The 21,039-nt window shown below is 35.5% G+C and overlaps 1 protein-coding gene across 6 annotated transcripts in view; it reads left to right on the top strand.

Annotated features, from left to right (window-relative positions):
- LOC128046803 (platelet glycoprotein 4) overlaps positions 1-21,039 on the top strand; it is a 97,385-nt gene that overhangs the window by 30,695 nt on the left and 45,651 nt on the right. For 2 of the 6 annotated variants that reach the window (XM_052639012.1, XM_052639009.1), the window contains one exon: positions 3,303-3,360. The exons of 1 other annotated variant lie outside the window; for it this stretch is intronic. The gene's annotated coding sequence lies outside the window, so the exon portion shown is untranslated. Of the gene's footprint in view, positions 1-3,302; positions 3,361-5,319; positions 5,363-6,752; positions 6,925-21,039 lie in introns of those variants that run through there. 3 more of the 6 variants (XM_052639008.1, XM_052639007.1, XM_052639013.1) reach the window with 3 other exon arrangements.

Raw genomic sequence — 21,039 nt, 5'->3', positions numbered from 1 at the left:
GAATTGAATATGATCAGAAAGCATTATAACTGGCTGGCACCAGTAGAGTAGATTTTAAAATGAAAGACCTGAGATTGTGAAGAACAAAAACTTTTTTCACAGAGATAGCATCTTTATTACCATTATCAATGATACCAGTAATTACAACTAGTTGTTTTAATGAGTGCATATATTTAATCTTATTTGATCACCATGGCATTACAAGATAAATATTGTTATCATCCTCATCTTTTAGAGGAGGAAACTGAAAAACAGAGAAGTCAAGCAACAGGTCCAAGACTATTCGGGATACTCACTATCAACCCAACCACTTGTCTCCACAATCTGCAATCTTACCCACTCACTCTCTGTCCCAAAGTTCCTCGGCAGAACCCAGACTATCAATGTGTGTCCCAGAGCACATGAAAAAAAGAAAAGACCCAACCAACCCTCAAGGATCCTGTCCTGTCTGGCCAGAGCCAATTGATCAACAGACATCAAGCCAAGCAAGCTTTTACAAGAGAAACCGCTTTTGTGGACAATTGCTATATTGGGGCTTCACAAGAAGTCAATAGTTATCAACTTATTTGCTTGCCAGACCCAGAGCAGTCTGAACTCCCCTTTTTCCTGCAGCCCAAAGGACTACACCTTTCCCCATCTCCAGTCTCTCTCTCTTTCTTTCCTGTACTCTATCCTTCATTTTTCCTGTTTACAAAGATAAAAAATACAGGTCACAAAAGGTTATGTGTGTGTGCTAAGTCGCTTCACTAGTGTCTGACTCTTTGCAGCCCCATGAACTGTAGCCTGCCCGGCTCCTCTGTCCGTGGGATTCTCCGGGCAAGAGTACTGGAGTGGGTTGCCATTTTCTACTCCAGGGAATCTTTCCAACCCAGGAATTGAACCCCTGTCTCTTATGTCTCCTGCATTGACAGGCAGGTTCTTTACCACCAGTGCCACTTGGGAAGCCCTACCAAAGATTGTAAGATAATTTAAGTTGTAGGCTTAACCTTTCAAGTCAGATATACCACCTATATACTCCCTTTTGCCTTTTCTTAGAAATTTTTACTTGTCCTTCTAATTTAATTCAGCACTTCCCCAACTGTCTTTATGAAACACTGTTTCAGTAGATGTTAATAAAGATATCCTAGGGTGACACATGGTCAAATAAGTTTGGGAAAAAAGGCATACCAGGACCTTTTGTTGGAGCTGTGTTATGAGAATAGTAAGACTGAGAAATCATGAAGTAAGGAAACTGTTGAATATGACTTTTAATTTAAATATTCTGGGTCCTCTTATGTACTAGGCTCAGTTTTGTTTTTTTGTTTTTTTGTATTGGCGTATGACAAATCTTTTAAAGTGAGAGGAACAAAAGAGATGAGAGGAAAATCCATATTTCTAAAAATTCAACTTCTATGACATAGTGCTATAATATAGACTATTCATATTTTAAGAATGCTTTATGGTAAAAATAATTGAACCAAGAAAGTTTTATTTCAAAATATTTTTCCTCTGTGCTTTCAAATGGAAATAAATTCTCCCCATGTTTATTACTTTTTAAAAATACAATTGCATTATTGTTTCTGTCTTATTATGAGTTAGCATTTATACAACCTCAGGTTTCTTATTTCCTTAGCCTTGAATATAAGTGTTTGCTTTCTCTAACCCCTAACATTCCCAGTAAGATGATATGCTTTACCTGTAGTAAGAGACATTTGTTGTTGTTCAGTTGCTAAGTCATGTCTGACTCTGCAACCCCATGAACTGCAGCATGCCAGGCCTTCCTGTCCTTCACTATCTACCTGAGTTTGCCCAAACTCGTCTATTGAATCAGTGATGCCATCCAACCATCTTATCCTCTGTCATCTCCTTCTCCTCCTGCCCTCAATCTTTCCCAGAATCAGGGGTTTTTCCAGTGAATTGGCTCTTTGTATCAGGTGGCCAAAGTACTGGAGCTTCAGCTTTAGCATCAGTCCTTCCAATTAATATTCAGGGTTGATACCCTTTACGATTGACTAGGATGATCTCTTTGCTGTCCAAGGGACTCTCAAGAGTCTTCTCTAACACCACAGTTTGAAAGCATCAGTTCATTGGCACTCAGCCTTCTTTATGGTCCAACTCTCACATCCATACCTGACTACTGAAAAAACTATAACTTTGACTACATGGACCTATGTTGGTAAAGCAATATTCCTGCATTTTAATACACTGTCTAGGTTTGTCACAGGTTTTTAATCCAAGGAGCAAGCATCTTTTAATTTCATGGCTGCAGTCACCGTCTGGAGTGATTTTGGAGTCCAATCAAATAAAATCTATCACTGTTTCCACTTTTTCCTCATCAATTTGATGTGATGTGACCAAATGCCATGATCTTAGTTTTTAAAAAGTTGAGTTTTAAGCCAGCTTTTTCACTCACCTTTTCCACATTCATCAAGAGGCTCTTTAGTTCCTCTTCACTTTCTGCCATTAGAGTGGTATCATCTGCATATCTGAGGTTGTTGATATTCTCCTGGCAGTCTTGATTCGAGCTTGTGATTTATCCAGCCCAGCATTTCTCATGATGTACTGTGCATATATGTTAAGTAAGCAGGGTGACAATACACAGCCTTGACGTACTCCTTTCCCAATTTTGAACCAGTTCATTGTTCCATGTCCAGTACTAACTGTTGTTTCTTGTCCTGCATACAGGTTTCTCAGGAGGCAGGTAGGGTGGTCAGGTATTCCCATCCTTTTAAGAATTTTCCACACTTTGTTGTCATCCACACAGTCAAAGACTTTAGTCATAATGAAGCTGATTTTTTTTTGAATTCCCTTACTTTTTCTGTGATTCATCAGATGTTTGCAATTTGATCTCTGGTTCCTCTGCCTCTTCTAAACCCAGCTTGTACATCTGGAAGTTCTTTTTTCATACTGCTGAAGCCGAGCTTGAAGGATTTTGAGCATAATCTTGCTAGCATGTGAAAAGATGCAATTATACAGTAATTTGAACATTCTTTGGCATTGCCTTTCTTTGGAACTGGAATAAAAACTGAACTTTTCCAGTCCTGTGGTCACTGCTGAGTTCTGCAGATTTGCTGGCATATTGAGTGCAGCACTTTAATAGCATCATCCTTTAGGATTTGAAATAGTTCAGCTGGAATGCTATCACCTTCTCTAGCTTTGTTTGTAGTGATTCTTCTTAAGGCCCGCTCAACTTCACACTCTAGGATGTATGGCTCTAGGTGAGTGACCACACCATTGTGATTATCTGGTTCATTAGAAACGTTTTTGTACAGTTCTTCTGTATATTCTTACCACCTCTTCTTAATCTCTTCTGCTTCTGTTAGGTCCTTGCTGTTTCTATCCTCTGTGCCCATCTGTTCATGAAATGTTCCCTTGGATCTGGTAAGAGACACAGAAATATACTAATATATTTTTAAAATTTATATTCCTTATGCAGCAGGAAATCTGTATCTTAAACACTTGCCCCTTGATACTTAGTCTAATATTCATTTTAAAAATCATTGAAATCCTTCCAAAGATATATATATATACACATATATATCTTATAAACTTAAATAAATTTAAATGAGCTTTCTAAAATCTATACAGGCACCAAATAGTAACATAACAAAACACTTGTAAAAGGCATCCAGTATGGTTTTCTTTTCTCAATATTAAGTAAAAATTTTTGTGCTTTGAAGCAGAATTTTTAGTTCTTGTGCAATAGAAGTTGTAAAGTTTTGGCAGTTTAAATAAAAATTATTTTAAATTCTAAGGTGAAACTACATATTGTTCCCTAACAGTGCCTAGAAAAAGTGGACACTCAATTAATTTGAAATTAATTTCTTCAATCTTATATGTTTTTTGCCACAGCAGCTTTTCATATTTTCTTCATTGAAGCCACTATCTTCTGGCAGAAACTGCCACATCTTATGAAAGATGGAGAAATATTCTCTGCCTTTATGTTAGACAACGTGTTCTTTGTGTTAGTCAGTACTTGGTAACTGGTCTCTGACTCATGCTCGAGGAAGAAGCTACAAGGTTAGGTTCTCTGTGAAGCTTCCCCTTCTAAAAGCTACCCTGTCTGTAGGTTTCCCACGGTACCATAAACCTTTCATTAGACCATCTATTGTATGATTTCATAATAATTTTTCTATGTGTCTGCCATTCCATGAAGCTAGAGTTTTATTTTCATAATTTCTGGACCCAGGAATATCTGGTGGCAAGGAGGAATAGTTTCTTAAATTAAGTAATTCTGTGAACCAATGAGTTTTTAACTATAATTTGTATATGAAAATGAATAATTCTGAAACATCAGAGTAGCATAGCACAATGCATCTGCTGAGAGATTTATACTGACACAAGGTTAGGATTTAGATAAGGGCAAAAACTGCCTTTCATGATCATGCATCCTTATGTCTTCTGACTAATCTTTGATATTACTTGTCACCTGGATGCATAAACCTAAGGTGATACATTTCATACAAATGCTGGAAATCTTAGCATTGATCTAATTTTTCTAATTTTCTCTGTCAGTTGTCTCCTCTGTAGGAATGTAGGCTAACCATACCCAATTACAGAATTTTCTATAGATTTAAATAATAACATGGAAGTATTTAGCCTGACAACTGATCCATAATAATATGTCAACAAATACTTGTCCTCCCCCTTATCCTTTCCTAGAACTTTTCAAGTTGTCTTTATAAGGAGGAATAAATAGTATTGTTTTTATATTTAATAATTTTATTTAGATAATTTTAAAAGCATATTTAAAATAAAATTTAAAAAGGCAAGAGCACTGGAACCAGAATAATTTAGAAAAAACTAACCTCACTCTAGTAACAGGGTACAGTATATGGGAATCAAAGAGGTATAAACTTTTCCAATTACCCAGGAAATTAATATTAAATTGAGTAGCACTTCTGAAAGTATAATGACATACAAACAATATTAAAGTAATACACTAGCAAATATCAGGCCAGATCCTGGGAGAAGATATGTGAAAAGAGGTGACATATACAAAATAAAAATAAACAAAAAGAAACATCAGGAGAAAAAGAGAGCGATATTTTAGCTGAGAGGCTTTGTTTTTTTCACTACTCTTAGGGCAATGTAAGACGAGCATTTCCTCAGGTCCCTGAAACTTTATCTGTTAAACGATCAAGATTAGATGATTCTTAAAATTTTTTCACATTTTGTAATATAAAGTGACAAGCAAGAGAGAAAAAATGTGTCATACATGGAAGTGGGTGAAAGGTCTTTGAACTAAGAGTCACAGCTATTTATAACTGAGTAAATGTGGATGTCTCGTGAGCCCAGAGCCTTGTGGTTGTCTACTCTAGAATCTTTATGTGTAACTGTCCCCTGAGTCTAAGCTGCATCTCTAGAAGATGAGCTCCTTAAGGTAAGTGCTGCTAAACTAGCCAGGCCAATTTGGGCACACACTGTTACTGGGTTATCTTGGTAAATGTTGGTAGTTTTCAATAAATAACAGTGGGGAGAGCTACAGATCTTTCTCAAAACAGGTACAAAGAAAGCCCTCGCAGTACTGGCTTCTAACAGAAGCAGGGAAGTAGCAGTTAAGTAGCAAGGTTCCCCAACCTGTTCCATGGGATTTGTGAAGTACGCACTCTCTGTCCTTTTAAGTGTCCCAGTAGTTCTTGCCTGGAAGTTTCATCAGGGGCACACACAACATGCTAACTATAGAATTCAGCTAACTATCCAGTCCCAGTCAGGCCGCCAGGAATGCCTTGAAATCAAGAGCTAGACAATGAACTTGGTGGGTTTTTATAGCCTGTGATATAAGGATAGTTAGCCAGTAATTTTTCTGGTCAGTTCATAAATCTTTGAAGCCATTAATTTCACCAGTGAAAACCTCTCTGTTATATTTATTGTGAAAATTTCCACAGTTTAGGAGAAAAGACAACTAAAATACATATTTTGATTATATGCTAAGTAAACAGTTCTAGAATGAATATTTTCAACTAGGTTAGCTGTCCACTTAGATTAAAAGTATTCAATACTTCATCATTGCATTTTATTTGCAAAGTTTTAAAGTACATTACAAAAAATCTCACTGGAAGGATCAGGCTTTCTTCTTCTTGATGACAGGATTCTAAGAACACAGTGGACACATAACAGATTTTCATTAAGTATGTGTGTGGGTGTGTATATGAGGATATATGTCATCAACTTTAATCCTTAGAGAATTAATGCCTTAAGTACTATCAAGAAAATCATATATTTTTATCTAATTTAGCATATACTGTAATGGCTTGATTTGCTTTTAGAATATATTTATCTTAGTTTCTTCATTCTTATGAGTTGCATATATAATAGCATAGTCACCAAACATTGCTAATCTTACATGACAAAAGAATGTCATAACTAGCATAAACTTGAGCTTGTCCATTTTGCAAAGCCCTGCCCAAGGCTGCTATCATCTCCAGCTTTCCACAAACTAGAATATTCACTGATGCCTTGTTTCTTATCCTGAAGGCCAGTGTGCAATGTTGTTATGTGGTTCCTGTGAAGACTATAAAGTCCTAAACAGAGACAAAGGATGAAAACAGTCAAGGGAATTGCTATAAGAAAATAAGTAGGGATATCTCTGGAGAGGGAGTTGCTTCTGTGTTCCTTTAAGCATCACAGAGTAATTGTTTCTTTTTTAAGGAAAGAACCAGGAGAAGAGAAGCTTATTTTCAAGCTAGAGAGCTTGGCAAACACAAGCTGCAGGGTTTACTTTGGTTTAGGAATCCCACTGCCTCACTGGAGTGTCAATCAAAATTCCACAGCCATTCTTGGATACTTGGAGGTGGGGCTGAGTGATGTACAGCAGTGATTTGACCCAGCACTTGAGGCAGACACGACAAGAGTCATCAGTGTTAATTTCGTTGTCCTCCAACCAGCATTCTGAAAGTGCGTTGACACTGGTGGCCTTGCACTTTTTCATCGGACTTCCAACTGGTAATTACACCTATATTATCACTGTGAAGTTATCTAACCTAACAAAGTAGGACTCAAAACCAGTGCCTGTAATACTAAAGTCTCTTACTTCGATCTGATTTTTGCATTGTTCTTGTCCAGTTTAAGTTGTATGTGCATTTTTCCTCTTGTCCTAATGAATAGAGTATTTGAGATAGTATAGATATTAAGGAAGCCTGTCCCAAGCTTTTAGATAAGAAATTGTGTCTAAAAGAAAACAGAAGGAGTTGGTCAGGTTTTGTAATTTTGCTATGATGTTATCAGTAATAACTAAATATTAGATAAGAGGACATTCAAAAATATTTGAAATTGTCTAAACCTTCCAACACATCTATGCTTGTATACATGCTGCAATATTGCTAGTAGAGCAATATATTAAAAGATCAAAAGCTATCTTTTATTCTAAAGAAAATACATGCCCAGGAAGACTTAAATTATAGACGGCCACTTTTACCTGAAGAGGCATTTATAATGAATATTATTGTATAGGTTTGGGACTCTCATATTAAGATTGTAAGGCAGAGCAGTTGTTCTTTTCAGTCTTGGAGAAAGAATCTATCCTCCCCCGTGGACAGGGAAGCCTGGTGTGCTGCAGTCCTTGGGGGTAGCAAAGAGTCGGACATGACTTGGACACTGAACACCACCAACCAGCAGAGGTCACAGGCACTTTGTACTGGGACATTCCTGGAATGGATCTAGTCCACTAAGGGTTACTGTGACTTGCTAGACAGGTGACTTTGGAATTTTATTTTATACTCAAGTTAGGGAAACTCAGTCATCATACTGTACACCTGACTTGGGCTACTGAATCTTTAATGCAATAGCTAACAGGATATAAGCAGTAACATTTTAAAATTTGCCATTAAATTAAAGCCAATTTTCTCTTTGCAAATCATTGTCACGAGGTTTTTCATGGCAAGAACAAGCTACATAAAATGACAACGGGAGGCAGAGAAAACCAAGTATAAGAATTAGGTAAAATTTTCTAGATTCCAGACTTAATCATTTTATCGGTCACATGTAATCATTTCTATTAATGACATTTTATTTCAGCCTATATTATGATACAGTGTTTTGTAAGGACAGACAGCATTGGCCTAACTTAATTTTATTTCATTGTGATTATCTTAAATAGCTGGAAACTGTAAATTAAAATTGGATGCAACGGTTTGCCTCAGTGAGTACTGTGTCAAGACAGCAGACTCAAGGAAGTGTTTAACATAGAAAAGGACAGGAAATGTTAATAAAAGATTATTCAAGGGACAATTCACAACTTGGCTTGCATCTTAGATGGATACAATTCTAATTAACATTTTGGTAGTTAATATTGTTACGTAAGTATTCCAGACAATCCATAATTAAATATTTTGAATTAAACTCACAAATAACTGCAGACTTACAATTATGTATGTTACCTAAATGTAAATGATTACAAAATAAAAAAACTGAGATGCATGCTTTATAGTAATGCTACTAAACAGATATATTTAATATATATATAAAGTTAAGGACTTTATGAATGCCAGCATTATGTAAATCACTTTGGAGGGTTGGATTATGTGTTGAATCTTGTTTATTCACTCAACACACATTTGTTTGCCCACAACAAACTAGGTATTGATCATTTCCCGTTCCTAATTTCATCTACTTAACACTTTGAGTAATCAATTAATTCTCTAGTATGAACATCATTATTTAATAAATTAAATCTATCAATACAGGGGACGTTGTATAAAGGTCACTGCTCTACTGGATAATTGGGGAAACTTCCACGGAGATTGGTACCACAGTTTCTCAGATTTTTCCCTTAAGGATGATGAAAGATCAGTGGACTCCTAAGTATCTCAAGTCTGTGGAGTCTTAGGTTGCTTAGAAACCCAGTGACTACGGGCTTGCTATAGCAACCCAACTTATCAGGGAATGCAAAACTAACTTACCTGGCATTTTGCCAAATCTCCATATTTTTCTAGTATGGATATTCCAATCACATGACTGTTTATTATTCACACAATCAAGCTAAATAATACTACAGTTTACCAAATTTTGAAAAGAATAACTTACAATAGCTAGCAAATATAAGAACATTAAGCTTAAGCTCACTATGTAATTTTAGTTACTTGAAATTTGTTATGTCACCTAGTTATTATCCCATTGCCTACATTTGATTATATATATGTAAGATTTGCACTAAATTAGAAGCATGGGAAAGTTAGGCTAGTACAGTGTATAATCTATGTGATAATAAAAAGGCTGTATAAATGACTTCTTTAATATTTATAAATCCATAAATTTATCCATACATTTATATGAAGTGCATTTTAATGATATTCTTATTTTACATTATAAACCCCCTTTTCACATATAAATATATTTCTTTAAAATTATTTACCACATTCTCTTTAAAATCTTAAGCCTTAAGTAATATGCTGTGTAATTTGTATACACAAATGTATTAGAAAATTAATTTATTTGAAAAGCACATTTTTCCAATAATGGAAAAGATGGGAATGTAATCTCATCGTCAGTCTAAGTATTTGCTCTTTGTAGTATATTTTTAACTATTTGTCCCCTTTGATTTAAGGCATGTTTTGCGATTTTAATAGTATCTGCAGTTTACCAGTTTTTTACATTGTTGTTCAGCAACAGCGATCTTCTCTCTACCTCTTCATATGTAGGAACTGTATTTTTCTTATCTCCTGTTGATTTCAGCTCTCATGTTTATCACCGCCAATAGCACAGGTAGACTCAGCAACCTCTCCTGAGACTAGAGTCCTATAAGGTTTTAGTTACTGTCCTTTTCTCCTGGGTTTTGGCGTTTATGCATTTTGTTGATATTTAATAAGAGTTTGCCATATTAAAAATTCTCTTGAGAATAAAAGAGTCAGTGTGACTTAGGTTTTTATGGGATAAGGATGCATTTGCTGCTATTTTCAATTTTTCTTTATACTTTATTTCTACAGAATTGTGCAATTGATAAAATTTTTGACCCCTCTAGTATATCAGTTTAACTGGGTAGTGCCGATGTTAATGATGATATATCTCATCTCACAGATGGAAACAAGTAGGAAGACAAAAATTGGGCTATTTTAGTTAAATTAATTGTCATCAGAACAGAAAAGCCAGTTCTCAGAGGTCCTTGTTTAAGGGTCCAATGATTGGGCTACCCTGGCACCCTCAACAGAGGTGCATTTGTGCAATCGGATATTTTTTAACAAAATAAGTGAACAGTCCAGTACAAATGGACTAAATAACCCAAAGGGATCAAACTATTAGCAAGGGATCACACGTTAGCTTATAAATAGAGAGTAGATTGGCATGTAAAATTAGATGGTAGAGTATAATACTCAGGAGACATAGAATTTTTGATTGGCAAAAAAACCCAATACAAGGAATGATCTATATTTAATCATTATTTTTGGCCTATGATTGAATTATTTTCATAAATTTTTGAAATCTTCACTTTAATCAATATGTCTGTTCCTGGCAGTGAAGATATAAACATAATTGGCACATTTGACCATTTAAAATATTTGAGAAAAGCTTATCGTGTAGTGGTATGTTGTTTGTCCTTGTACTGCAGTTACTCAATACATATCTGTGGAACAATAGAAGTAAGCCCTCCTTGAGAATAAATATTTTTCAGTGTGGAAGAACCTGACTGTTTAATAATTCAGATAACCAGTCCTTTTAAATTCTATGTTGGATATCTTGGAAAAGAAAATATATTCTGCCAAAGTATTTAACCTACCCATGTCTCTTTAATGTATGTTGTGATACTTGTAGTATAGGTTTTTCAGTATTTATTTGATGAGTATCTGAATACCTATTATGTGTAAGGAACTATTTTAAAATCTGGCATATAAAAGTAAATGTTCCCAACACAGTTCTCAGTGAATATATTATAGAGAGTTCCACTGTGACCTCTCCCTTGGAAGTCATAAATGAGTATATAATGAACTGAGCTTTTTTGTTATACTTTGTATAAGTAGGACACTAAAGCATTCTGGAGATATAAAGATGAATAAATATAGTCACATGGCTTTTTGTATGTGCTTAATATTAAGATCTCTGCTTGTTGCACATGGTATACAAAACCATGTTGTAGGGACTGTTTATTTCCTTTTTTTTAGGGACCTATTGATTAAACCACATTTCTTGATGATAGTTAATGAGGAGAAATTTGGTTAGATGTTTACTTATTTAAAATGTTTGTGATCTACAGTTCACAATTTACATAGAATCTCAGGATATGAGTTTGAGTGTTTTCAACTCAAACCATTGTATCAATTCAGGGATTTAGGGTACAGCTTAACTAAAAAACTTCAGAGTTAGCACTCTGTAGGCACAGTTAGATTAAACTGTTGTTTCTTTTGAACTTATTTGCTCTTGCCTGTTATTTGGGTGTTGGCTTTCACGCTAGTTTCCTTGAAGTTCTAAGATGGTTCCTGGCAGCATTCGTACATGTTTCCTTATTACAAATAAATAGGAAGATGGGGAGAGATAATAGTGAAAAGATCATTCCCACCCATACTGAACAAAAGAGCAAAGCTTTTGTGAGTCCTGAGATGTATGTTTTTATAACACTGAAGTGCTTATAACGCTTTCAGTTCAGTTCAGTTCAGTCGCTCAGTCGTGTCCGACCCTGCAACCCCATGAATCACAGCACGCCAGGCCTCCCTGTCCATCACCATCTCCCGGAGTTCACTCAGACTAACGTCCATCGAGTCAGTGATGCCATCCAGCCATCTCATCCTCTGTTGTCCCCTTCTCCTCCTGTCCCCAATCCCTCCCAGCATCAGAGTATAATGCTTTAACTTACAACAATTAAATAGGAATTTAATAAAAAAATATTAAATAGAACATTGACATTTGTAGAGGCAATATCATGTTCAGTTCAGTTACTCAGTCATGTCCGACTCTTTGTGACCACATGGAAATATCATGTTAGTACCATGACAATACATGTTTTATAAAACAAAATATGGAAGAAACTTTTGAATCTTTTCTTCTGTATTCAGTGTTGTGAGTAATCTCCGAAAACAAAGTCAGTTGCTCATGGTTTCTAGAACATCAGTTACTTCTAACTACATAGGATATACTAATGATATGCAGAGTACATCATGAGAAACGCTGGACTGGAAGAAACACAAGCTAGAATCAAGATTGCCGGGAGAAATATCAATCACCTCAGATATGCAGATGACACCACCCTTATGGCAGAAAGTGAAGAGGAACTCAAAAGCCTCTTGATGAAAGTAAAAGAAGAGAGTGAAAAAGTTGGCTTAAAGCTCAACATTCAGAAAACGAAGATCATGTCATCTGGTCCCATCACTTCATGGGAAATAGATGGGGAAACAGTGGAAACAGTGTCAGACTTTATTTTTTTGGGCTCCAAAATCACTGCAGATGGTGATTGCAGCCATGAAATTAAAAGACACTTACTCCTTGGAAGAAAAGTTATGACCAACCTAGATAGCATATTCAAAAGCAGAGACATTACTTTGCTGACTAAGGTCCGTCTAGTCAAGGCTATGGTTTTTCCAGTAGTCATGTATGGATGTGAGAGTTGGACTGTGAAGAAGGCTGAGCGCTGAAGAATTGATGCTTTTGAACTGTGGTGTTGGAGAAGACTCTTGAGAGTCCCTTGGACTGCAAGGAGATCCAACCAGTCCATTCTGACGGAGATCAACCCTGGGATTTCTTTGGAAGGAATGATGCTAGAGCTGAAACTCCAGTACTTTGACCACCTCATGCGAAGAGTTGACTCATTGGAAAAGACTTTGATTTGGGGAGGGATTGGGGCAGGAGGAGAAGGGGACAACCGAGGATGAGATGGCTGGATGGCATCACTGACTTGATGGACGCGAGTCTGAGTGAACTCCAGGAGATGGTGATGAACAGGGAGGCCTGGAGTGCTGCGATTCAGTGTCGCAAAGAGTGTCACAAAGAGTCGGACACGACTGAGCGACTGAACTGAACTGAATGATCTGTTAGGCTAGGATAAGTTCTTGAAGAAACATTATGATCTTCCTTTCCTCTGGGAAATTCTTAAACATGTGGGAATATCCCTTACAGGTTATGATTTAATCAAAAGGCTGAATTTAGTTATATTTAATCGTTATGTTTCATCTTTACAACTGAAGCCAGTTCCCTAAAACATATCTCAACACATATGCATTGGAATTTTAAAAAAACTATGTTGTCTATTTTCAATTTTAATTTTAATCACTTGATATTGGATGAAGATTGTCTGAAAGGATGATATTTTCAATGGTGGAATAGTTTATCACAAAAAGAAAAGGTTTCCCTGTAATTAGTTTGCACCAAAACACTTACAAAGAAAATCACTACAGTATTTTTTTCCCTAACCTACGTGACATGGCAAATGAGCCAGAGAAATTTCAGTAAATAGCACAAATTTAGTTTAATCTTTTATTTTGTTTTAATCTTTATTTTGTTTCAGAGCTTAAAGAATTTAAATGTTTTCTACTATACAGGATGGTAAGGTGTGTGTGCACAATCATGTCTGACTCTTTGCGACCCCATGGACTGTAGCCTGCCAGGTTCCTCTGTCCATGGAATTTCCCAGGCAGGAAAACTGGAGTGGGTTGCCATTTCCTACTCCAACAGGATGGTAATATGAGATTAAAAGAATAAATGGCAGAATATGGTTCAGTCATAACCAAAATATTTTTGGTAATATATGGAAATCTGTGATTGTGTACTGAACTACCACTGGAGGGTGGATGTTTTTCACAGCAAAACTACCAGTTAAGTGGGTAATGTGAACATATCAATAAAAGGTGTGAAAGGCCAAATGAATTTATGGTTTCTGGTAATTTAGGAATAGCTGTGATTTTATAATTGTAGTAAGTTAATTTGCATGCAATTCCAAATTTACATACCTAAAACCACACTGAATTTTGAAAAACTATTAGATAAAAAATGAGATGTCAAATAAAAATCAACTAGGATAGATAAACGCAAGGTAACCAAGGAAGAAAAAAAGGAAAACAATGAAAACTGGGAAGCTTGTGGAGGAGAGAAATCTATCCTGAAACATAAAAATAGTATTGGGGGACAGGCTTCTTTATAACATGGGAAATATTTAGTGGCTTTTAATTTTGAGTTGCATGAAATGGTATGGTTTCCATGGGCTTATTTCACCTCCAAATACTACTTTAATGTAGTCCTCTTTTCTACAACCTACTGTGATTATCCAGTTTTCCCTGAGGGGTTGCAGAAAATGAGAGGAAAAACAGGCCTGCAGCAGTCTTGGAACCTGTCCAGAAAATGTTTTTAGTCCTTGGACTACTTGAAGGACTGTGTTCCAAACCTTGTATACACAGATTGGAAAACAATGATAATCCCAGTGTATTCACTCTGAATAGGAATTTTCTGTGTGTCATTAACAAAAGGAATATTACAGAATACACTGAAACACACTGGGATACCATAGGATCTTGATGAACATTTTTACCTTTATCCATGAACAGGAGGTATTGCGGAGTAGCAGAGTTTGCTTACTAAATACCACGACTGAATGTCCTGAAAGCCAAGAAAACAGTTGTTAGAACAATCTCTGAGGCTACATGTACCAAGCAGTGCAGAACTAGCAGGGCCAGTAGAGCCATTTGAGGGTGACATTCCCCAGCAATTCAGATTCCATAACTTGCTGTTGACTTAAATCACAACCTCCTAACAAAGTGAAGTTCGGGGATCTGTTAAGAGGATGCACGATTTGAGTCCTTGGTTGCCTTTTGGATAACACTGAGGATGACAGACACTTTCATAAAGACAAGGCTGATGTTACCTAAACCTACTTAAGAACTGGAAGATTTCTTTCTACTTAACGTAAGGTAAATTCCTTTATCCAAGCCATTGTCAATGCCCCCTAATGTGAAGCAAACTTTAATGTGGTTACTAACACGTGAGTGCTAAAATGAAGTTTAATAGGTAAGTTGAACTTCTCTTTTCCTTAAAATTTACTAAATTTTGTGCAGATACTAAAGAGAAAGTGTTACTATACTCCTGAGTAGTTGTCATTTGCTTCATTTAAGCAGCTAACCAAATGTGTCACGGAGAAATATGCAGGACAATTGCAGGGTTCTGCTAATTTAGAATTCTGAATTTTTATGAAATCTACCTTATGCATTAAACAGTACTAGTCTTCCATTTTTATTCTGTTTAGGTTTTCATGTTTATGATTTACAGAATACAGTCATGAAAATAAGATATATAGAAAGAATTTTAAAGATTTATAACATTTCCAGGAAAATATTTGCTTCCAGAAGTTTTATTACATAGATAGATATACACTCTATATTTGGGTGTGCATATATGTTACAAGAATTGGTTTGTTTCTACAAGCTATTATATGAGTCTTTGTTCAAAATGAAAAATACAATTAGAGTAAGATGTTCCAACTTTGAATACTTATGGATTCTTCGAACTCTTAATACATTTCAAGTTCTCCGAAGAATTTTATTTGAGAAGTAGCACTCTAATCCAAACTCCTTGGCCTCTTGAAAGACAGAAAACTCAGGCTTGACCACAAGCAGATCTGCTCCTTAAGTCTCTGAGAACAAATCTGGGGAAATGATGATTTGATTTGACTGTGATGGCCTTCCCTGGTGGCTCAGATGGTAAAGAATCTGCCTGCAATTCTGGAGACCTGGGTTGGGGAGATCCTCTGGAGAAGGGAATGGCCACCCACTTCAGTATTCTTGCCTGGAGAATCCCATGGTGGAGGAGTCTGGCAGGCTACAGTCTAGGGGTCACAAAGAGTTAGACATGACTGAGCGACTAACATTTTCACTTTAGGGTTTGATAGACTGTTTCATACTGCTGTGCCACTCGAATGCAAGGTTTGTACCAAATGTTTTTTAAAAGTGTCAGGGGAGAAGGATCAAACTTTTCCATTTCAAGCAAACAGAAAAAGAAAGGCATTAGGAATGTACTATTTTCTATGTGGTGATTTCTAAAATTATTATTATATGACATGCTTCTTAGAAAGTATTTTCTCAGCTTTAAAAAGGAATTTGATTATGCTTCCCTGTCCCTGGAAAATGTGTGTGTGCGTGTGCGCGCATGTGTGTATGCATGTATATGAGTTTAACTCTTTCAGGAATCTGACACCCAAGTGTCGTATATCTCCAAATTTAACAGATTATCAGTTGGCACAGACAACAAAATTGTTAAAAAGACAGACTAGAGTACGGTTGTCTCGTTTTTAGTAAATGGAACAGAATTACTGTTCTCATTATCCATCTGATTTCTTTCCTGGTTTTAAACATTCATCATGCTCTTCAAGTTTTTTTTTTTCTGCTGGGAGTTAAAAAGAGTGAAAAACATCCTTTAGCATTTTAAAGCATATCATTTTGATCAAGCCATCAACCAATGGGAATGTGTAAATTGATTCTCTAACTCGTCTTAAAATTATTTCCTTTTTAAGACCCTACAGGGACTATTTATAACGTAGATGACATGTCTCAAAAGAAACCTTTGTTGTACCCTCAATTCAAAGAATTTAGTATTTCTGCCCCTTGAAATTACAAATTAATTGCTCACATTTTTTCAATGTTTTTTGACATTGTTTAACTAACTAAATCCTATATTTTGTTATTGATTATTGATTTTCCCCCTACTGTTTCATAACACCAAGCTTTGAAGCCAAGCTATCCTCTTACTTGAAGATTTCTGTTGTTCCCTCCTAATTATTTCCCTTCCACTGTATGAACACAAATTGTACTGACAACTATGCAAATCTTAACACTTTCTTAAGTTTCTTAGTATTGTTTAAATGTTGACATTTCTCCACCTCCTCAGAGAGTTAAGTCAGCTTTGCAAACAGTTCAAATAAAGATTAGATCTGCCAACATTTTTAGGCCTGTGGAATTTACATATTTATATGGCCCTGCCCATATAAGATCTATCCAGATATAGAGAGGTGTTCTCTCTTTATACACGGCTCCTACCATGGCTTCTAGGAAACACAGGGGAAAGTTTGCATCATGAATGCAGTAGGTTTGTCAATACTTTGATCGTGTGCTTTGATTCATTAGATGATGTAGCTTAAGGCTAAACTTAAATGACCCAGATATTCTGCATTATCCTTAATGTTGTCCTTTGAAATTTTCCTTTAAAAGCGGTATTAAAAACTTCCATTTTAATCTCTTAAGCTTTCACTGGCATTATCATGTCTATGTCTTATGCATGTACTAGTCTCTTTAAATTATGTACGTATGTATTTCATTCCGGTATGTGAAGCCCCACTTCATCATATAAAACAGATAGAACCTGTCATTGGTTTAATACTTCCATAATGACCAGGGCAGCATTTGGAAAAATAGATATCTATTTATGTAGCACACATAATCATGTGTGCTATACATGTACATAAATATGTGTGTGTGTAAATCTCCATGGTTAGTTATCCCAAGGATTAAAGTGATAAATCAAATTTTGCCTTATGGTTTTACACTGGTAACTAAAGTTTTAAGATACTTTACAGTGTATCTGTGCAGTATTACGTGTTATAGGTCTTCAGAATGAATTTTATTTTTTGAGTTAATTTCAAAATAATTCTGTTAACTGTTAATTACAGAATACTTTCACTGTTCATTCCTTGTTTATTGTACTTAGATATCATTTTCTTATATTAGGCTATTTAAAATTGTTATTCAGATTGAACAAATGTGCTAAAAAGAATATGCAAATTAGGTATTGATCAAGAACTCATATATATATATATACACACATACACATTTTTCTTTCAGAAAGACTATAGACTCTTAGTCAGTCTATATGGGTTTTTATTATTATGGCACATAGTAGCTGTGTGACCTCAACTAGTTGTCTAAAAACATAGCAAGGTTGTATGATAGGTCAATAAGATAACTTATATGAGACACTTATTTCAACAACTGGCAGATAAGCCCTCAATACATGTTAACTCTGTTATTGCATCATCATCATAATTTATAGGTCTTTGCTTAACCATACAATCTAGAATTTTAATGCACATGATACTAAAATTCTTTTCATTTGCTGAAGTGTTAAAAAAAAAGAGGGTCAATTAAAAGTTTTTATCTACTACATAGAATCTCTATAAAGCTTTACAAATCTGTCGTGTGACTTGTCAGCTTGAGGCTGTAGGTAGGTTCTGTAGTTACTCTCTTTGACAAGACAGGAAATGAGAAATATGACTGTGGGCTGCTCATTCACAAAACCTATGATTGTTATTATTATTAATAGGGCTGTGGTCAGAACTTGGGCCATGCCATGCAATTCCTCTTCTACTATGCTTCCATTGTATGCTTCTCAGATATGTTGCAATATTTATAATTACTCAATGTACTTCACTCTTCCTCTTTTACTTCACAAGTGTTATATGCCATGAATTAGCTAATCTAGAAATATATTCTAAAGGATTTTTGAAACCATAGAAATGCTAGAATAAAGTTTATTATTTTTCCTATTTTTGGAGAAAGCATTTCAAAGCATGACATAATACTTAAAAGGGAATTACTGTGAAAGTTAATGGCATAAAAATGGAAATTTTCAGTAATTTAAAAATTCAATAAAGTTTAGTTAAAAAACTTTTTAAAAAATTGTCAAATGTCAGAAGACTGGTTATTTCCTTATTAGCTAATAAGGAAAAGATATCACAAATGTTTAAAAATATAAATGCTAATATGCTTTAGACAATTGGTGAAACTTCACTCAAATATTTAAGAATAAAATAAGTACTTATAAATGGAGTTTAGTATGAGCCAGTGTGACCAATGTATGAAGATGGGCCTTTTCACACATTGCTGTATACATGCATGAACAGAAATTGGGTAAAACTCCCCTTGCCAAAACAAGTACATACTTCTCACCCAGAAATTTCACTTTCTGCCATTTACTAGTGTCCTAGCACAGTGAACAAAATTATATATGTACATAAATTTTTAGCATTGCTTTTGTAAGATCAAAGAACAATTTGGTTAGCCAAAAAGTCTGTTCAGGTTTTTTCATTATGTGTGTATGTTCAGTCATGTCCAACTCTTCGCAACCCCATGGACTGTAGCCTGCCAGGCGCCTCTGTCCATGGGATTCTCCACGCAAGAACACTGGAGTGGGTTGCTATTTCCTCCTCCAGGGGACCTTTCTGACACAGGGATTGAATCCGTGTCTCTGATGTCTCCTATAGCAGCAGGCAGATTCTTTACTCTGAGCCACCAGGGAAGAAAGGTGTAACAGAATGGAAAAAGAAAAATCAAAAGTTCTATTACATATGATATTGGTCATTTAAAAGAAAATGGTACATTTTTAGGACTATTTTTTCCAATAATTGAGAAAGAAAAAAGAGAGTTAACACTATCAATTATATGAAAATATCTCCAAGTCCCTTGATATTAAAGAGACATGTTGTAGAAAGTGTGATTCAGCATATGGTTTAGTCCATATGTGTATGTGTGTGTGTGTGTGTGTGTGTGTGTGTGTATGTTATAAACTTTTAAGTTTTTACTTAGGAAATAAGTAAAATGATGACTGTATGCTGTGTGTTTATACTTATAAGTTTATAACATACAGAAGTATATACATATAAGTTTATATATATATATATATATATATGTACGTTTAAAATTTATAAAATTCCTAGGTGGTAGTGACATACCTAACATTGGTCACTTCTGAGGAATAAAATTGATGCTTGAATGAGACTTCTCATTTTACACCTTTTTATAATATTCAATATTTTTTACTTGTCCATATTACCTTAATGAATTCCCTAAAATAAAAATTTGCTTAATAGAAAACGATCACCATACCAATTATTTATTAAACAAATACTATATATGTCAAGAACTGCACTGAGTTCGTCACATCACTACTCTCACCTTTGCAACAATTCTGAGAGGGGGCTATTTCCACTATGACTTAGAGAGGTAAGGTAGTAGCAACAAGTCACACACTCTAGCAAGGGATGAACTCCAAATTCTGAGTTAGGTCCATTTACTTCCATAGCATATGCCCTTCATCTCAAAGCACTGTATATCTGTGGTATGAACAAACAGTATAATAACCTCTTATTTCTGGCCATTCTCAGTTCTTTCAAAAATATTATTGTGGTTATGACAATCATGTGCATCCAGTCATTCAACTGATTACCAGCTATGAGCCTGCTCTGTGCTCCTGGGGCTTCAGCAGTGCAATAAACAGACAAGGGTCTCTCATTCCATGGAGTCAACATTCTAGCAAATGCAGAGAAAGGACCAAAAAAAAAAAAAAAGAAGCCAAATGCTTGTCTGATGGTGCTGTGTGATCTCCAGTAATCAGAGCAGAAGGGAGAAAGGGACAATGACTTGAGGGCAAAGGAAACACTTCGTTGCCTCACAGTCAGGCCCCTGTCAAGTGCTGCACACAATCCACCTCAGTTAGTCCTTATTATGATCTCTTAGTTTTCTCCATTTTTTGATTAAGAAAGTAAGAATAAATTGTTAGTTAACTCCTAATCCCCAGTCAATATAGCTAGTGGTAGTACATTGCAAGTCACTGTAGTCTGTCTGATTCCAAATTCTAAGTGATCTTCCAGGTAAAAAGTTTGCAAAGCACTGTGCCTAAGCTTACTTAGCATACTGACAGTTTGAGCTTTCATTCTGCTACATCTGTTCTAGTGGACTTACAGAAGGTAATGTATACGCTCATATACAAATATCCCTTAAAAATGCTGCATATACATAATCTTTTAAAAATGAAAACCCCAACATGCATTACTGAGAAATGGGTGCAGCAGTTTTCTGCCTTGTTGTTCAAGGTGAACATTTTGCTCAAAATACAGACATATGATTGCAGCTTTTACTTGGCTCTGGGTTTCCTGTGTTTTCCTGAATCAGGAACTGTTGTGCACAGTATTAAAACAGTTAACAGCTGCCTCTGGGAATGCAAATTTGATTCTTTGGGCTGCTCATGGGAAAGTGTGACATTTTCCTCTCCAAAGACAAAGAATTTAGATGTCATTAGACTACTGATTAAATAGTAATCCAAGTAAATTCAGTGTCAGCTTAAGTATCAATTTTACAGGTATTTTTTTCTGAAATATCTTACTCT

The sequence above is a fragment of the Budorcas taxicolor genome, chromosome 4 (genome assembly GCF_023091745.1).
Source record: "Budorcas taxicolor isolate Tak-1 chromosome 4, Takin1.1, whole genome shotgun sequence".
NCBI classification, from domain to species: domain Eukaryota; kingdom Metazoa; phylum Chordata; class Mammalia; order Artiodactyla; family Bovidae; genus Budorcas; species Budorcas taxicolor.
Note: the sequence above shows the minus strand (reverse complement) of the source record. Positions and strands in the feature narration are given on the sequence as shown.